A 13,802-nucleotide genomic window follows, 5' to 3' on the forward strand; every position below is an offset into this window, starting at 1 on the left:
CTTAATATCAGAACACAGAGCTTTCTTTTTTTTTTTAAGCTAATAGCATTACCAGTTCTCCTTAGGCCTAATATTAAGAACTCTGAAGTTAGATGATGGATGAAACAGAATGCATTGTAGAATACCTCTGATTAATTTTGAAAAGTGGCAGGAAGTCAGATTTCGCCGAGAGTGCCAGTGAACGTGTCATTTTACCCTGCAGACTCAGACAACCCTTCACCCCCCCTCCAGGACAATCAGGAACGGGAAGCAATTTGTCTTCTGACTCGGTGCTGCACTAGAATAAGATGATGTGACAACGTGGAGCTGTGAAACGATGTCGGTTATCAAAAGCGGTTTCAGACGAGGGCTGAGTGGAATCAGAAATTCACACAACTCTGTAGAGTACATGTAGGACCGTGGCATCAGAGCCTTTGGAACTATACTTTAATTCTTTGTGGCAAAAAATTCAAGAAGGTATCTGAAACATTGTTGAGAGATTATCGTCCATACTGACATGTTAACGTCATGCTATCTCCCTATAGAAGACCTACGGAGTACAGTCAGTGACTATTCGAGGTAGCAATTGGAGAATGGGTACACTTCCGTCATACATGGTTGTGGCACTTAAAAGAAGCTCAATTGGTACTAAGGGGCTCATTGTGTCAAGAAAACATCTTACACACTATTACATCATCCATGCTAGCCTGAACTTTACATTCTGAATGTTTGCAATCTGTTTAAATCAGGGGTCTCCAACCGTAGTCCTTGAGATCTACTGTCCTGTAGGTCTTAGATACAACCTTATAGCTGAATCACGTGAATAGATAGTAACCAGGCCTTAGTCAAATTTGATGACATGCAGACGAGGTAAATCAATCATTTCATTCGATTCTGTTGGAGCAAGGTTGTATCTATAACCTACAAGAGAACAGAAGTCAAGAACTAAGCTTGGAAACCAAGTGGCTTGAGCAGTGAGGGGAAGCTCAGGCGGTAATGTCATGGCTTTGGAAACCTCTGAAAGGTTGACTGACCCATTTCAGTTAATCGGAAGGAAGACTTGTAGATGTTTTTTTTTTTTTACCCCTCCAGGGGGTCTTTTGTGGGCTCTAGTGTCCCTTATATGACAGTAGGCTGACAGGAAACGGGGAACGAGAGGGGGGAAGACATGCGGCAAATATCGTCGGGTCCGGGAGTCGAACCCGCGACGGCCGCGTCGAGGACTCAAGGCCTCCAAATATGGGTCGCGCTAACCACTACGCCACCACGGCATGCCCTTGTAGATGTTTTAAGGCCAAACCTAGAACACACTGATTTCTAGTTTGGCATGTTGGGTGGCCAAAATAAATCGACAAAGACATGAGGAAGATAATTGTGGAGCTGGAACTGTCTGGTTCATAGTTGAGGACAATCTCCGGATGCTTGAAGGTGCTGCGTTCATCCATTCAAACAATTACACACCAGTGTGTGTCCAACCATCACGCTGCTCAGAAAGGAGACGGTACCATGTCCCAGAAATTAACAAGTTTTAAGTCATAAGGAGAATGAAGTCACAATATTATAAGAATAGTCATAGTACTATGAGTATTAAGTTGTAGTACTACAGCTTTATTCTTGTAATATTACGGCTTTATTCTCGTTCCACTTTATTTTCAAGATATGACTTTATGCTCATAATATATTTGACTAAATTGATGTATTATTTCGACTTTATTCTCGTAATACGGTGACTACTTGCGCCATTTTATCCTCTTAATATTACCACTTTATTCTAGTAATCATTTTTTTTTGTCATTTTCTCTTAGCATGGCCTAAATTCCCCGTCATATTATTGTCATAATTTAGTCAAAGTAAATCATTTTGATCATTCTAACTGGGCTAAAGCAGAACTAGTTTAGTCAGGCCTAAGACGGTCAGGATAAAGATGCATGTTGGTGTTTATGACCTTCTGATTTCATGTGTGTGTTTGTCTCTGTGTGTCCAGCTCTCACTGTACGATGCAGGGAGGCGAAATGAGGATAACAAATGGTGGCGTTAAGTGCGGGGACAGCGACACACGGCGAGCGTCTTGCCGCTCTCCGTGTGCCTCTGTTGGCGCATGACGGGGGGATATAATCAGGGCCCGACTGGTGTGTGGGATATGTTTTCCTTTGAAGTGGGTAACCGTCGCCCTTTGAAGTGAGGACCCACTTGCAAGCACTTCACAGCTGTGAAGAAGAAGAATGGTTGGGACGATGCCGGGTTTTTTCCACCCACCTCCATCTCTTCATTTCGTTCTTCCACAGCTTCTCTCCCGAAGACCCTGGAAGTTGCCACTGGTTCATTTTGATCAATTCATTTGATATCAGAAGATCTTTTAAGTGTTGTTCGTATGATCGCATGCAGCAACAAAACCTAGCAATGACATGTATGTATTGCGTTTCTCAATGCAACAGGACAACAGAAATTGTATCGTCACTTCAGACCAACAGAGTTTTTACAGTGAAGAAGCGCAAATATGTTTAGTTGACTAATGTAAGCTGTGAACTGTACAAAAAAATGCTATCACTGACTCTTTAAGGTAACATCAGGTCTTTCTTCTGACCTGTTTCTTTTACAGAGGTTGACATGCAATCAATCAATCAATCCAACCAATCCAATCAGTCAATCAATCAATCAAGTTTACTTGCATGGCACATTTCAGCAACAGGGCAGTTCGAAGTGCTTTACATCATAAAAACACACAATAAAATACAAATGTACTCAGACTCCTTGATCCATTTCACACCCACAAACTTCAATGATCTCTCTTTTTTGTTATTATTGGATTTTGTGTGATCAACCAACAGGAAGTCTTTTATAAACGAAAATCTGAAAAGCACGGCATCCATCTGTATTCAGCTGCCAGAGTCAATAGTTTGTAGATTTGCTTTTAGCTAAAATGAATAGCCGAGTTGTTCCTGGCATCTAGAGACTGGCATTTTCATTCTCCGCTTGATAAACGGAAGGTCAGGCAGATTTGATGCACATCGTCTATGAAAGTCATTTTTCCAAGTCTTGAAAATGATCGATTGGATTTAAGTTTGGGTATTACTGGGCCATCCTGACACGCAGCGATGCTTGGAGACAAGCCATCCCATCGTTGCTCAGACTGCAGTTTTTTGGGTGGGTTGTTGGCCTGAACACATTTTATTTCACTATATATTTGAAATGAACCCCCGTCATTTCTAATAACATAAAAATGATCAATATTATGCAATATAACCAAGTTAAGCAATAGATATTTTGTTTCCTCTTCAATGTCAAAGCCCAAACTAAACTCACAGATTACTGCTGTTCCAGCTGGAGGTGTGCTTGGGTCACTATTATTGTCCCGTCTCAATTTTTGTATATATTTTCAAAAATGCAGTTTTTTGTCCTTTTTTTGGTGCTTATTTAGTTTCTCTTTTCAAAAAAACTTGTTTTCTTCCCCTCTGTTAGTTTGCCTCTGGCTGGCTTTGTGAATTCCCAGCATGGCCTTAAGCATTGTGCCTTCCACTACTTACAGCGCCCAGTTTTCCAGTTTCCATCCCGATCTCCACTGTTCACATGCTTACACCTCGTCAAGTACGACATCTTTTTGAGATTATTATGGTGTTTCTGGCAGATGTGCGTTCGGAGATTATTTGTTTCGATGAAATTATTGCTTTCAACACTTGCTTTCTTTAGCTTCTTAGGTTCTTTCTTTAGTAATCACCAGTAAGGTTTTCTGGGGACATTTCTGAGAGTAAGCTATAAAATCCCAGCATGTCAGTATAAACAATGAAATTTAAATATAAGATGTTAGGTTTGGTTTTCCCCCCCAGTTAAACTTTAACTGCTTCCTTGATGTAGATTGTTCGTGTTTCAACCGTTTCTCATCCTGCTCTATTTTTTATCGCGTTTTGCTCATTTACAACAGTAATTATTGCATCTGTTGGAGCTCGGCGAGCACTGAGGGTTTGTTTGGTCCCTGACTTTGTTGTTCTCCTCCTTCCACAGACAAGCATTTAAAAGACACAGTCTGTAATGGCAGCTTGACGTCAAGCCACCACTCGTTTAATCAGCCCCATTAGGTCTCGAATCACCGCCCTGACACGACTGCCAACAGGGTAAGTATGTGCGGTCCTGATGAATGTTTTTTTGTTGTTTTCTTTTGGTTAAATTGTTACAAAATCCCTGCAACCCCTTGCTTGGGACATTTATGGATGTGACAGAGAGCCAGAAATGTTGGTGTTAATTGTGGTTCTTTATTTCTGCTGAATTAAGTTTCATTTAGTTGATTTCAATTAGCTAGTTAATACACATACAGATCAGTGACCGGTTTTTAATCCATCTACACACCTGTCCCCCATAAAAGTATCATTGTTTTTCTACTCTTAACATTTTTAGCCCTTATTTTTTTGTAGAACTAGAACATTCCATGCTTTTTACAGACTTTTAATTGCCTTCATTTCTCATTTGTTGGTGGTAACCAGTGGAAACGGCATCGCTGAGCCCGTTTGACTTGGACTGCATGCTCAGGACAAACCTGTTGTTTTGTGCAAACACTGCAGCGATTACCAACGCTTTGCAGATTCTTGTTTGTAAGACATTGATTTTAGAAACACTGATAAACATTCAACAGCTAGGAAATGTAGCTAAATTGGAAACCGGGAACTGGCTGCTTACAAAAATAGCTTCTACCCTTTGCTGTCTTTCTAGTTAGGTGCACTAACTAGAAAAATGTGGGTTTAATTGATCTAAATAGCGTTGAGTCGAAGATATATCAACAAATTCTCTTATTTCACTAACCTAGAAAAAAGTCCTTAAAGTTGGAAACGAGGCCAAACTCGTTTTTGGATAATTAAGATTATCCAAAATTCACAAACAAAAAAATGTTCCAGATACTCAAAGAACAGCACCAAAGATTTGTATGAATAAAACAGGAAACAACTCATACAAAGTAATATCTCAGTCCAGTGTAAATATGTATTCTTATAGACCCAGTGAAGGATATGGAAATGAAACTCAACATATGATTCAAAGTTGTAGAAATATCTCAAAGGATGATGAGTGGAAGCTTTTGCTTAATCAGCAAAGTATGAAGCAAAGATTGGGAATAAATTTGATTCTTTTTGTTATTTCTACTTTTAACAAACTTGCAAAACACTCAAACATTGTTCAACGTTGTCATAACTGGGTGTTGAAGTGTAGAACTTCGAGGAAGCACATTAATACAATTTGCTTAACATAATAAAAATTCGGAAAAAGTGAAGCGCTGTGAATACTTTCCTCTTGCTCTGTGTCAAAACCTAAACCACTGAAGCAACCCCTAGTAGGGACTTTTTTTGGATGTGACAGAAGAGCTGAAAACTATCTAGCTTTTATTCCCTGTTTACTAGGCGGTGCTCCAATTTTGTAATTTTGATTTAAATTACACATTTTTGTTAATAAATGCTTCTGGCATTTATTACGTTAATCGTAGCTTTAAAAAACAGCCAGCTGAGGTGGGAAAAAAAACAACAAAATCTGAGTTGATCTCAGCAAAGGACTCAAAGGAAAGCTTTAAAGTGAGCAGCCAGATATTCTTAGCTGAATCCAGTTAGTAGAATCTGCAGTTCAGGTGGACTAAACCTCCCTACACCAACATCTATAGCTTCTGTCACTCATCCAGCTGGCGTTTGGAAAGCTCGACAGCGGCCGTCATCGCATATGTCAGGTTGTGTGACTCATCGGCTTCACACATGGGATTCCATCACGCACTGCGGATGTAGGGTTCAGAAGTTCAGTGGAAAGTAGAGAGAAGAAGGCAGGATAACGCGAAGGGTTCACCGTGACGTTTTTAGAGCCGCTGCTTTGTTCTTTTGTAAGGACAAGTGAAGTTCAAACACAACTTAAACTTTCAGAACCAGACCTTTATAAACTTGGTGAGTTTTCCTTTGTCCGTCAAAGACGAAAACATGCATCAGAGTTGTCGTCGGTGCCTAATAATGTTAGTCAAAAACCCTTAAATAATTGAAAATGTACCAACCCGCCTCCTGGTGCTCCAATTCTGCCCCCAATAAGAACCCAGTCTTACATTCTCTTCCTCAAAGTCCAGGTTTCACTGACAGAACCTCATTTTCATCCCACTGCTCCTATGTAGAACGTCGGCCTCTGCGCATTTTCAACAAACCTTTCAAACTTAAAATCTGCTCCAATTCGATGCATCTTCTCCTTTGCAGACGTCACCGGATGTTTACAAGTCCTGTTCACTATTGATGAAATTAAAAGCAGTAACATGGCTGATAAAAGCTAAATACTTTACGTCGCACCTTATATTTTCCATTTGAATAAGATTTTAATTCGTGTTGATGTTGAGGCGCCTCGCAGGATGAAAATTACTTGGACTGCTTGTTCATGCATTTTATTACCAGCATCTACTACCTACACAGTTATCATAATATGATATAATAAGTCTTACACCGGGAAGAAATACTTGATTCCCTGGACTGGGGAGGATTTTATTTGTATAATGAACACCTTAGTGTTCCCAATGGCTATTTCATTTTCATTGTGCATCACATTTAATAACTAATCATTCATCAACACTATCCGGCTGCTGTACGGTGACGGGCAAATCACGACAGAATGATAATTCTGAGCAATTATCCATCTCAACAGGGAATTATGCATCCCTGCCTCTTCGCTCGTGACCCTAACATGAAGTTAATGGCTGAGCCAGGAGTGTCATTTATCTGAAGCAGTGCAACAGGCCTGTCATTCTCTGTATTAACATATTCATGAATTGATATAATTTGGAAAGTTAGAGACTGAAATTCTGACCGATGCTCAACTCAGTCAGACTGGATGGAGAACATCTGTGAATGTTGCTGCACAATAAATCAGTAACGACATATACTGCGACAGATACGTGATCAATATCCACGTTTAATACATCTGGTAGAATATTCAAGAATTTCACTGAACTCCAATCCGGAACCGCACAGCATTCTGGGAGATGTAGGCAGAGGAAAACCCCTTCAGTCTCTCACGGAGAGCTAGTTGGCGGCATGACTCGCTCATTGGTTACCTAGCAACAGCCTGTTGAGCATGTTTGAAGTTTCGTCACCGTACTGCAAAACTGCTTAAAAAAAAAAATCATATATTTCAAACAAAAACTAATCAATAGTTATTGGTAGATATGAAATACTTATATAGTTATGCATTTTTCAGTGGTATCGTTCAGCTGTATCGGTGAACAGCATTTCTTTAAATCACGGATACCCAGTTAGAATTCGGTCTAGACTTTGACTGGGCCGTCTTAACACAGGCTTTGCTCCACACCATTCTACAGCTCAGTTTGGCTTGTGGTGCGTTCACACTAAACGCGTTTTGGGCGTCAGGTGCATCTGGGGTATATTCACAATCTATGTGGAGGCGCATCGAAAGCCCGTCATGGTGCGTCTCACGCGTCTGGTGCGGCACAATTTGAACCGTTTGACGCGTCTAGAGTGTCCAACGACGCGCCAACGAAAAACAACAGCTAGAACCATTTTGACGCGCCTCCACATAGACTTTGAATGCAAACCAGACATGCGAAATGTCAAGCGTCTTTATTTTCTTTTAAATCAAATGAAAGAAATCATTTGCTTTATGTTGGTCTGTCACATAAAATCACAATAGAAAACTTGGGTCTTAATGTGAGAAAATGTGGCAAAGGTCCAACGGGTATCAATCACAGACACCAAGAACAGAAAAAAACCAAAACATTTATTGAGTCTTTCTTGGCACCTGCAATTATCTGGCCGTCGCATTATAATGAGTTCTAACTAAGCTAAGCTTTAGTAGGTAAAGCTTTGTTTAGTGTAAAATTCTAAATATTCTGTAATATTTTGGCCAGTAGCTTCTCTACTTTAAGGACTTTACAAGTATTCATCGTCCAGTCTGCCACAACTGATCTGAGTCACATTTTGTGAAATGTCTCTGAGATTTTCTGTCCACAAACAAACGGGTTTTTCTTTTAGCAACCGAAGCAACAGTAACAATAGTAACAGGAAAACTAAAGGTAGAATCAACTATACGGAAGGAAGTAAATCATGTAATATGCACTAAATATTGACTGCCAATGTTGTCACTATGGGTAATCTATGGAAAGCAGTAGAAATACATTATTGTTCATCTTTGATTTATGTATATGTGCAGCAGGAAATAATGCCATACTAGAAAGATTAAAATGTGGCGCAAATAATCAATTCTTCAAAGTTAAATCAATCAAATTTAATCAAAATGTAATCGTATAACTTTCTGTTATGCGCTAAAAAATGAAGCGTAGACGTCACGTGTGTAAAGCCTGGCGCAATGAGCAGGTAATCGTTTAATCACGTGATAAATGAAAGTGAAATTGGCAATTTTGCTGACAGAGACTTCATAATCCATTTTATTTGTGGTTTTGGTTGGGTGTCGTTTTAATTTCCTGTTCTTATTTATTGTTTTTGGTTGTTATTATTTTGGATAGGTCCAGTGTTGAGGATTCGTTACAAAATTTAACTTTAGAAATCTTAGAGAGAATGAACTTATGTTGCTATGCCATTCTCAATACACTACTTGAAATTGGTCTCAAAAAGAACGATATTATTGTTTATCGCAATAACTATCGCAAAATTAGTGATTGTGACAGACCTATGTGTGTGTTAGGGGTGTTAATCGCTTATTCTTTCATCGACAAGCTTTTGCTTTATGTACAGAATTGTAGCCGCAGCTCCGTTTGTAGCTTCTAAACAAAATTGAAAGTCATGTTTTTTGGGGGAAAGTTCTGCTTTTTCTCATTTACTTCAAATACAGCAGGAAAGTTGGAATCTAATTCAAACGGACTCCCGGCGAACGAAGGCAGATCATTAAGACGTTTTATTTAGAGTAAGACACCGCCCACCCTCTGCTCTCCTGCCTCACTCCCAGCTAATCTCGGAGCAATAGAACATTTTCATTCACGGCGCGGTCTTGCCGAGCCACCGGGCAGAGCAATTTCAGACATTCACACTCCAATTAAAATGTGTCCTTTTTATGTCCGCCGTGATTTAACGCCGCTCCCCGGCTTGACTCGCCAAAGTGACACAGATGCATGCCTGATGGATGAACCCCGACTTCTTTCCTGCTGTTATTATCATATTCATGAGTAACAGGCTGTAATTAGTTATTTTCCAAGCTGACCCACTACCTCTACCGACTCCACATGTATGGGCATGTGGGAGTGAAGACAAATGGAGAGGAAACCGGGGACGCAAGTTCACTTAATGAGGAAAGTACAGGACTTATAGACAGAGTTTAGACGAATAGTTTTGGATTGATTTAGCATTTAACGCAGCATTTCCTCTCCGCACTGTGAAGATGTGAGAGACGTATTCAGTGCTGCCTTTGACAGCTCAGTCTGCAGCTGATTAGACATTTATCAGTGGGGTCTTTGGGTCATTGTAAGTGGAAAAGGGTCAAATGTATTTCCCAGTAATTGGTTCAGCTTCATATCTGTTGACGAACCTGTGGATGGACAAAGACGTGTGATAAGGGAGAAAAGGTTGTAGACACTGTTATGTCGGATGGCTGCATTTTGCTAGTGTGTTTTGGGGAAAATAGATGGATTAGAAGATTAGAATAAAAAAAAAAAACCCACCAAAATCTTTTCACAGTTTTTCTGCGTGGTCGCCGTCAACCAATTGTGTTTTCTACCCTTTGCAGCAAAGCAGCGTTAATGTCGCTGAGGATGGACTAGCATGTCTACTGGGCTGGCCACAACAGAGTAGAAATGGTCTGCCCTCACTTTCCTTTCACTTTAATTTGAGGAATCGGAACCAAGCTGAGGTTGTAGTAATACCTGATACATTTAAGGGACCAGAATTTGTTTCCTCCGTCGGTTCAGATCTTTTGTACAGTGGAATACGCTCAAGTGACCCCTGGTGCAGACCAAACAACTGGACTTCTTGAGGTTGTCTCGGTCCGCTTTGAAACGAACTCTGGTACGGTTCGCTTCGGGTGTAAATGCAGACCGACCTCGATCCAAACCAACCACAAGAAATGTACATGTTTTAGGACTTCATGAGCCACATTTGCTGGTCATTATGTTAGAAATGAGTCCATTAGTGTAGCTAGCGCTGCTACTGCATGTGCTGGAATCGTACCTGATCCGCCGGTTTTGGTTTTTGCGATGCTGCCGCCGGCATGTTGTGGGTCAAGGGAGACGGAACATCCCGTCGCATTCAGCTTGCAGCGTCCCTTTCCCTGACGCCTTTCCAAAATTAGAAATATCGCATTGCAGAACCTGTGTTGACTGAGCTGCTTTTGACATTTAAAATGCTATTGCAGTTGTAATCACACAACAGAAACAGCAACAGCGGGATCCGACAAAGACAAAGAACTACCCGGGGAAATAAATTATGGGAAAAGTGATTACTGGAATGATGAACAGGTGTGTTTGATTAACTGAATAACGAACAGCTGTGAGGGAGCATGGGCTGAGTCACTGAGAGAAAAATGTGGAAAAACCAGAAAGCACAAGGGAAATGCAGGAAAGACTAGCTATACACCAAGCACAAAAGAATTAGGAAGGTGAAACAATGACAGAAGCAAAACGTGACCAAGAATACAAAATGAATCCAAACGACCTCAAACTCTAAACCAGCACGTCAAATGAAAGCCGATCAAAACTTTCCAGTAAAACAGGTTGAGTGATCAGCTGACTAGACCTACCTTCAATGTATTTTTAAAAAATAAACTGATACAAACACTAATGCTCTCCTCTTCCCCTAACCCTAAACCCTGATCATCCTAAGTAGCAGGTAAATTTATCCCGTTTTGGTGTCGTGGGTTAGTACCAATCTCATCATACCACACGTCCAAGAATATCTTTTATGTTCAGCTCATCCATATCTGAGACAGTGCAGTCTAAAGGTGTGGGTGAAAATGTGTCAAAATAAAAATTTAAAATCTTTTCCTGAGGCCAAATGGACACGGTGTTTGGAGACTAATGATTTTGAGTCCTTGCAGCCGAATATGTACAGCCATTTCCCTCCAGTTTTTTTTTGTAAATTTCCTGTTCCAGAGTGCCTCAGCTGAGTGGGCGATAAAGCAGCTAATTGGCACTGAGCGTGTGTGTGTGTGAGTGGGTGCGTGTGTGGGGGTGTGTGTGTGTGTGTGTGTGTGTGGTGTTTAAAATCCGGGAATTAGTTCTGAAAGCAGGAAAGAACAGTATTAACAAACAGAGCCGTGTCTATAACGAGATCACATCAAATGATTAAGGATTCCAAACTCAGTCACTTAGACTTTATGACACATCACGTAAAAAAAAAAATCAGCTTTATTTAGTTTGACTAGTATAACTTTGCTTCACAGTTCTAGCTGAAGTTAGAAATTCTGACTAAAGCTGGTATTTTTAACTTTTGGTTCAGCTTTAAAGCTCAGTGGTAAGACTGCTACAAGTAACCATGTGACAGGTGCCAAAATGTAGTAAGTTTGACCAAAAGTGTGGAAATGAATTAAAAACCTCCACCTACATTTTTCTCCCCTCACGGATAATCAAAGCTGTTATATATTACGGTGTTTTAGGGCCATTGGAGGAGTAAATTTCCATAAAAAAAACTCATAAATTATGAGCTTAATCTCAGAAATTTTCACAAAAAAAAACTTTGAAATTTGCCCAGCTTGTTAAAAATGACTTTCTGAAATGTTCGGAGTCTCAAAAGTTGATCTTGGAAATTCCCACATTTTTTTGAGAACATTTCTGAGATTGATCTAAACTTTTTTGAGTTTTTTAGATTCTCAAAAAAAAAAAAAAAGTAGACTTTTGGAGCTCAGAAGTTTCCAAGTTGTTTTTCTGGAAGACTTTTGGGATTCATTTCAAAATTTTACTTTTTTTTGTTGCAAAAATTAACTTTTTTTTCTATCTACGATGGCAGATGACACGTGTAACACGGCGACAGAATATACAATCGGTTCAACACTCATTGAACGCCCTTACAGTTCTTACAAAATACACGTGTCTGAATTACTTATGTTGTTTTTATTCAACCTGGTAAATTGATCAGGGTGTGGAAGAAATTTTAATCTGTAATTCATAGCTTCCTTGTTTCATTGGGACACAATAATACAAGAAGGCCTCTCAGTAAAATAAAAATATAACCAATAATATCATAAATTGTAGCAATCCAGTTCAGAAAATGAAAAATTAAAATTTGGCTTTTTATTGCATAATAGATCACTGCGTGTGACTAATTTATGACTTTCATTTATTTAATTGAAAAACTTTTTTTTTGAAAATCTGTACTTTTCCCACAGTATTTTTATTTAATTTAAAGAGTCGACTTGCTTTGGATTTAATGTAATACACAGCAGCGCAAATAATTACGAAAGGAACAGAATGGTTTGTAAAATTTTGATAAACTCAAATTTTAAACCCACGATGCGTTTTTGGATCCATCCCCAATTACTTTGATGCCCCGGAAGATATTTATTGTATCAGTCAGTTTAATTTTGTATTGAAGTACACGACCTTAAGCCTGTACATGAGAAAATACTTTCTTTTTTGTGAATTGCTGAGCTGGACGTACAGCTGGTAGACTCTGTTAATGGAATTACAAATAACTTACCGTTAGCAAACACTTTGGGTTTCACAGGTCTGGTTAAAACCTCTGCAGATCTTTAAATCCCAGAATAGTCCCACTTGGCGACGGAGGACAATTTAACCAGCAATTATACAGAGCTTATGAATATTACATGTCTTGCTTGATCAAAGCAGAGCTTAGTGCGACCTTCTCTCCGCCAAGCAAATGTGGTCAGCTAATACCGCAGCAAGTCAGGGGAATGAGTCAGTAATAGCTGATGTAGTCCAAGTATTAACTGTGGCTGACACGGCAGAGTAAGGATAGCTGAATAATAATTTTTGTGTTTCTATTACATATATACTGTACCTTCTTTTTTTTAATAAAATCTTATTGTCATTTCTCCTAAATGGCGTTTGTTCAGCAGGTTGTCGGAGTATTTCTGTCATGAAACTCCAGGCACCGATGTGAAATTATCGCATATCGTATTTCAAATGTCTTCCTGCCTGCGTAACCATGGTTACACAAGGCAGCTCTAACTTTGAATAGGTGATTGGGTGTCCAGATCAAGCGTCTAAAATGGTTCTGAGCTGAGAGTAATAAAGGAGCACTGGCGCTTATCGTTAATGGGTTTGATTTAAAAGTCCAAAATGATGTGTGAATAAGTCCAGGACAGAGAAATGAAAACAAAGATTTTTTTTAGAATGACATCTTCTCGTCTTCCGGATCATATATTTATAGTTAAAACTATGTATAAAGTGTAAAAGGACAAACGACTTTTCATTTGCTCGCTAAAGCTGCATTATTTAGCTTTTACATAAAAAAAAGTTTTTTTACATATTTGTTAAAATGATCATTGTCATGACAGCGTAACATAAGTTACATACTGCAGCGTTTAAATGTGGCTAAACTGTTTTGAACCAGTTAGGATGACATTATTCAGCTTCAAATTCTGTTATCAAGACAACAAATAAGACAAAACAGGGCTGCAACTAGGTCAAAAAAGGAAAGGGCTACACTGACCCCCATTGAAAACCTCCTGGTTTTTCCACCAAATATGGATTTCTGAACTCTTCCTGAGTTAAAACATTAGTATTGTTGTTTCTATATGAATATGAACCTGTTTTCTTTGCATTGTTTGAGGTCTGAAAGCGCTGCGTCTTTTTGGTTATTTTTGACCATTTCTCATTTTCTGCAAATAAATACTAAATCTTTGCTTGGGATTTCAGAGACTTGTTGTCAGTAGTTCATAGCATAAAAGAACAATGTTCTTTTTAG

General features: G+C 39.3%; 1 long non-coding RNA gene across 1 annotated transcript in view; it reads left to right on the plus strand.

Annotated features, from left to right (window-relative positions):
- Positions 1–13,802, plus strand: part of LOC111609953 — a 30,532-nt gene that overhangs the window by 8,614 nt on the left and 8,116 nt on the right. The window contains exons 3-4 of the long non-coding RNA XR_002753417.1: positions 3,439–3,564; positions 3,979–4,088. This is a non-coding gene — a long non-coding RNA (uncharacterized LOC111609953). The remainder of the gene's footprint in view (positions 1–3,438; positions 3,565–3,978; positions 4,089–13,802) is intronic.

This window comes from Xiphophorus maculatus, chromosome 10, assembly GCF_002775205.1.
Source record: "Xiphophorus maculatus strain JP 163 A chromosome 10, X_maculatus-5.0-male, whole genome shotgun sequence".
NCBI lineage: Eukaryota > Metazoa > Chordata > Actinopteri > Cyprinodontiformes > Poeciliidae > Xiphophorus > Xiphophorus maculatus.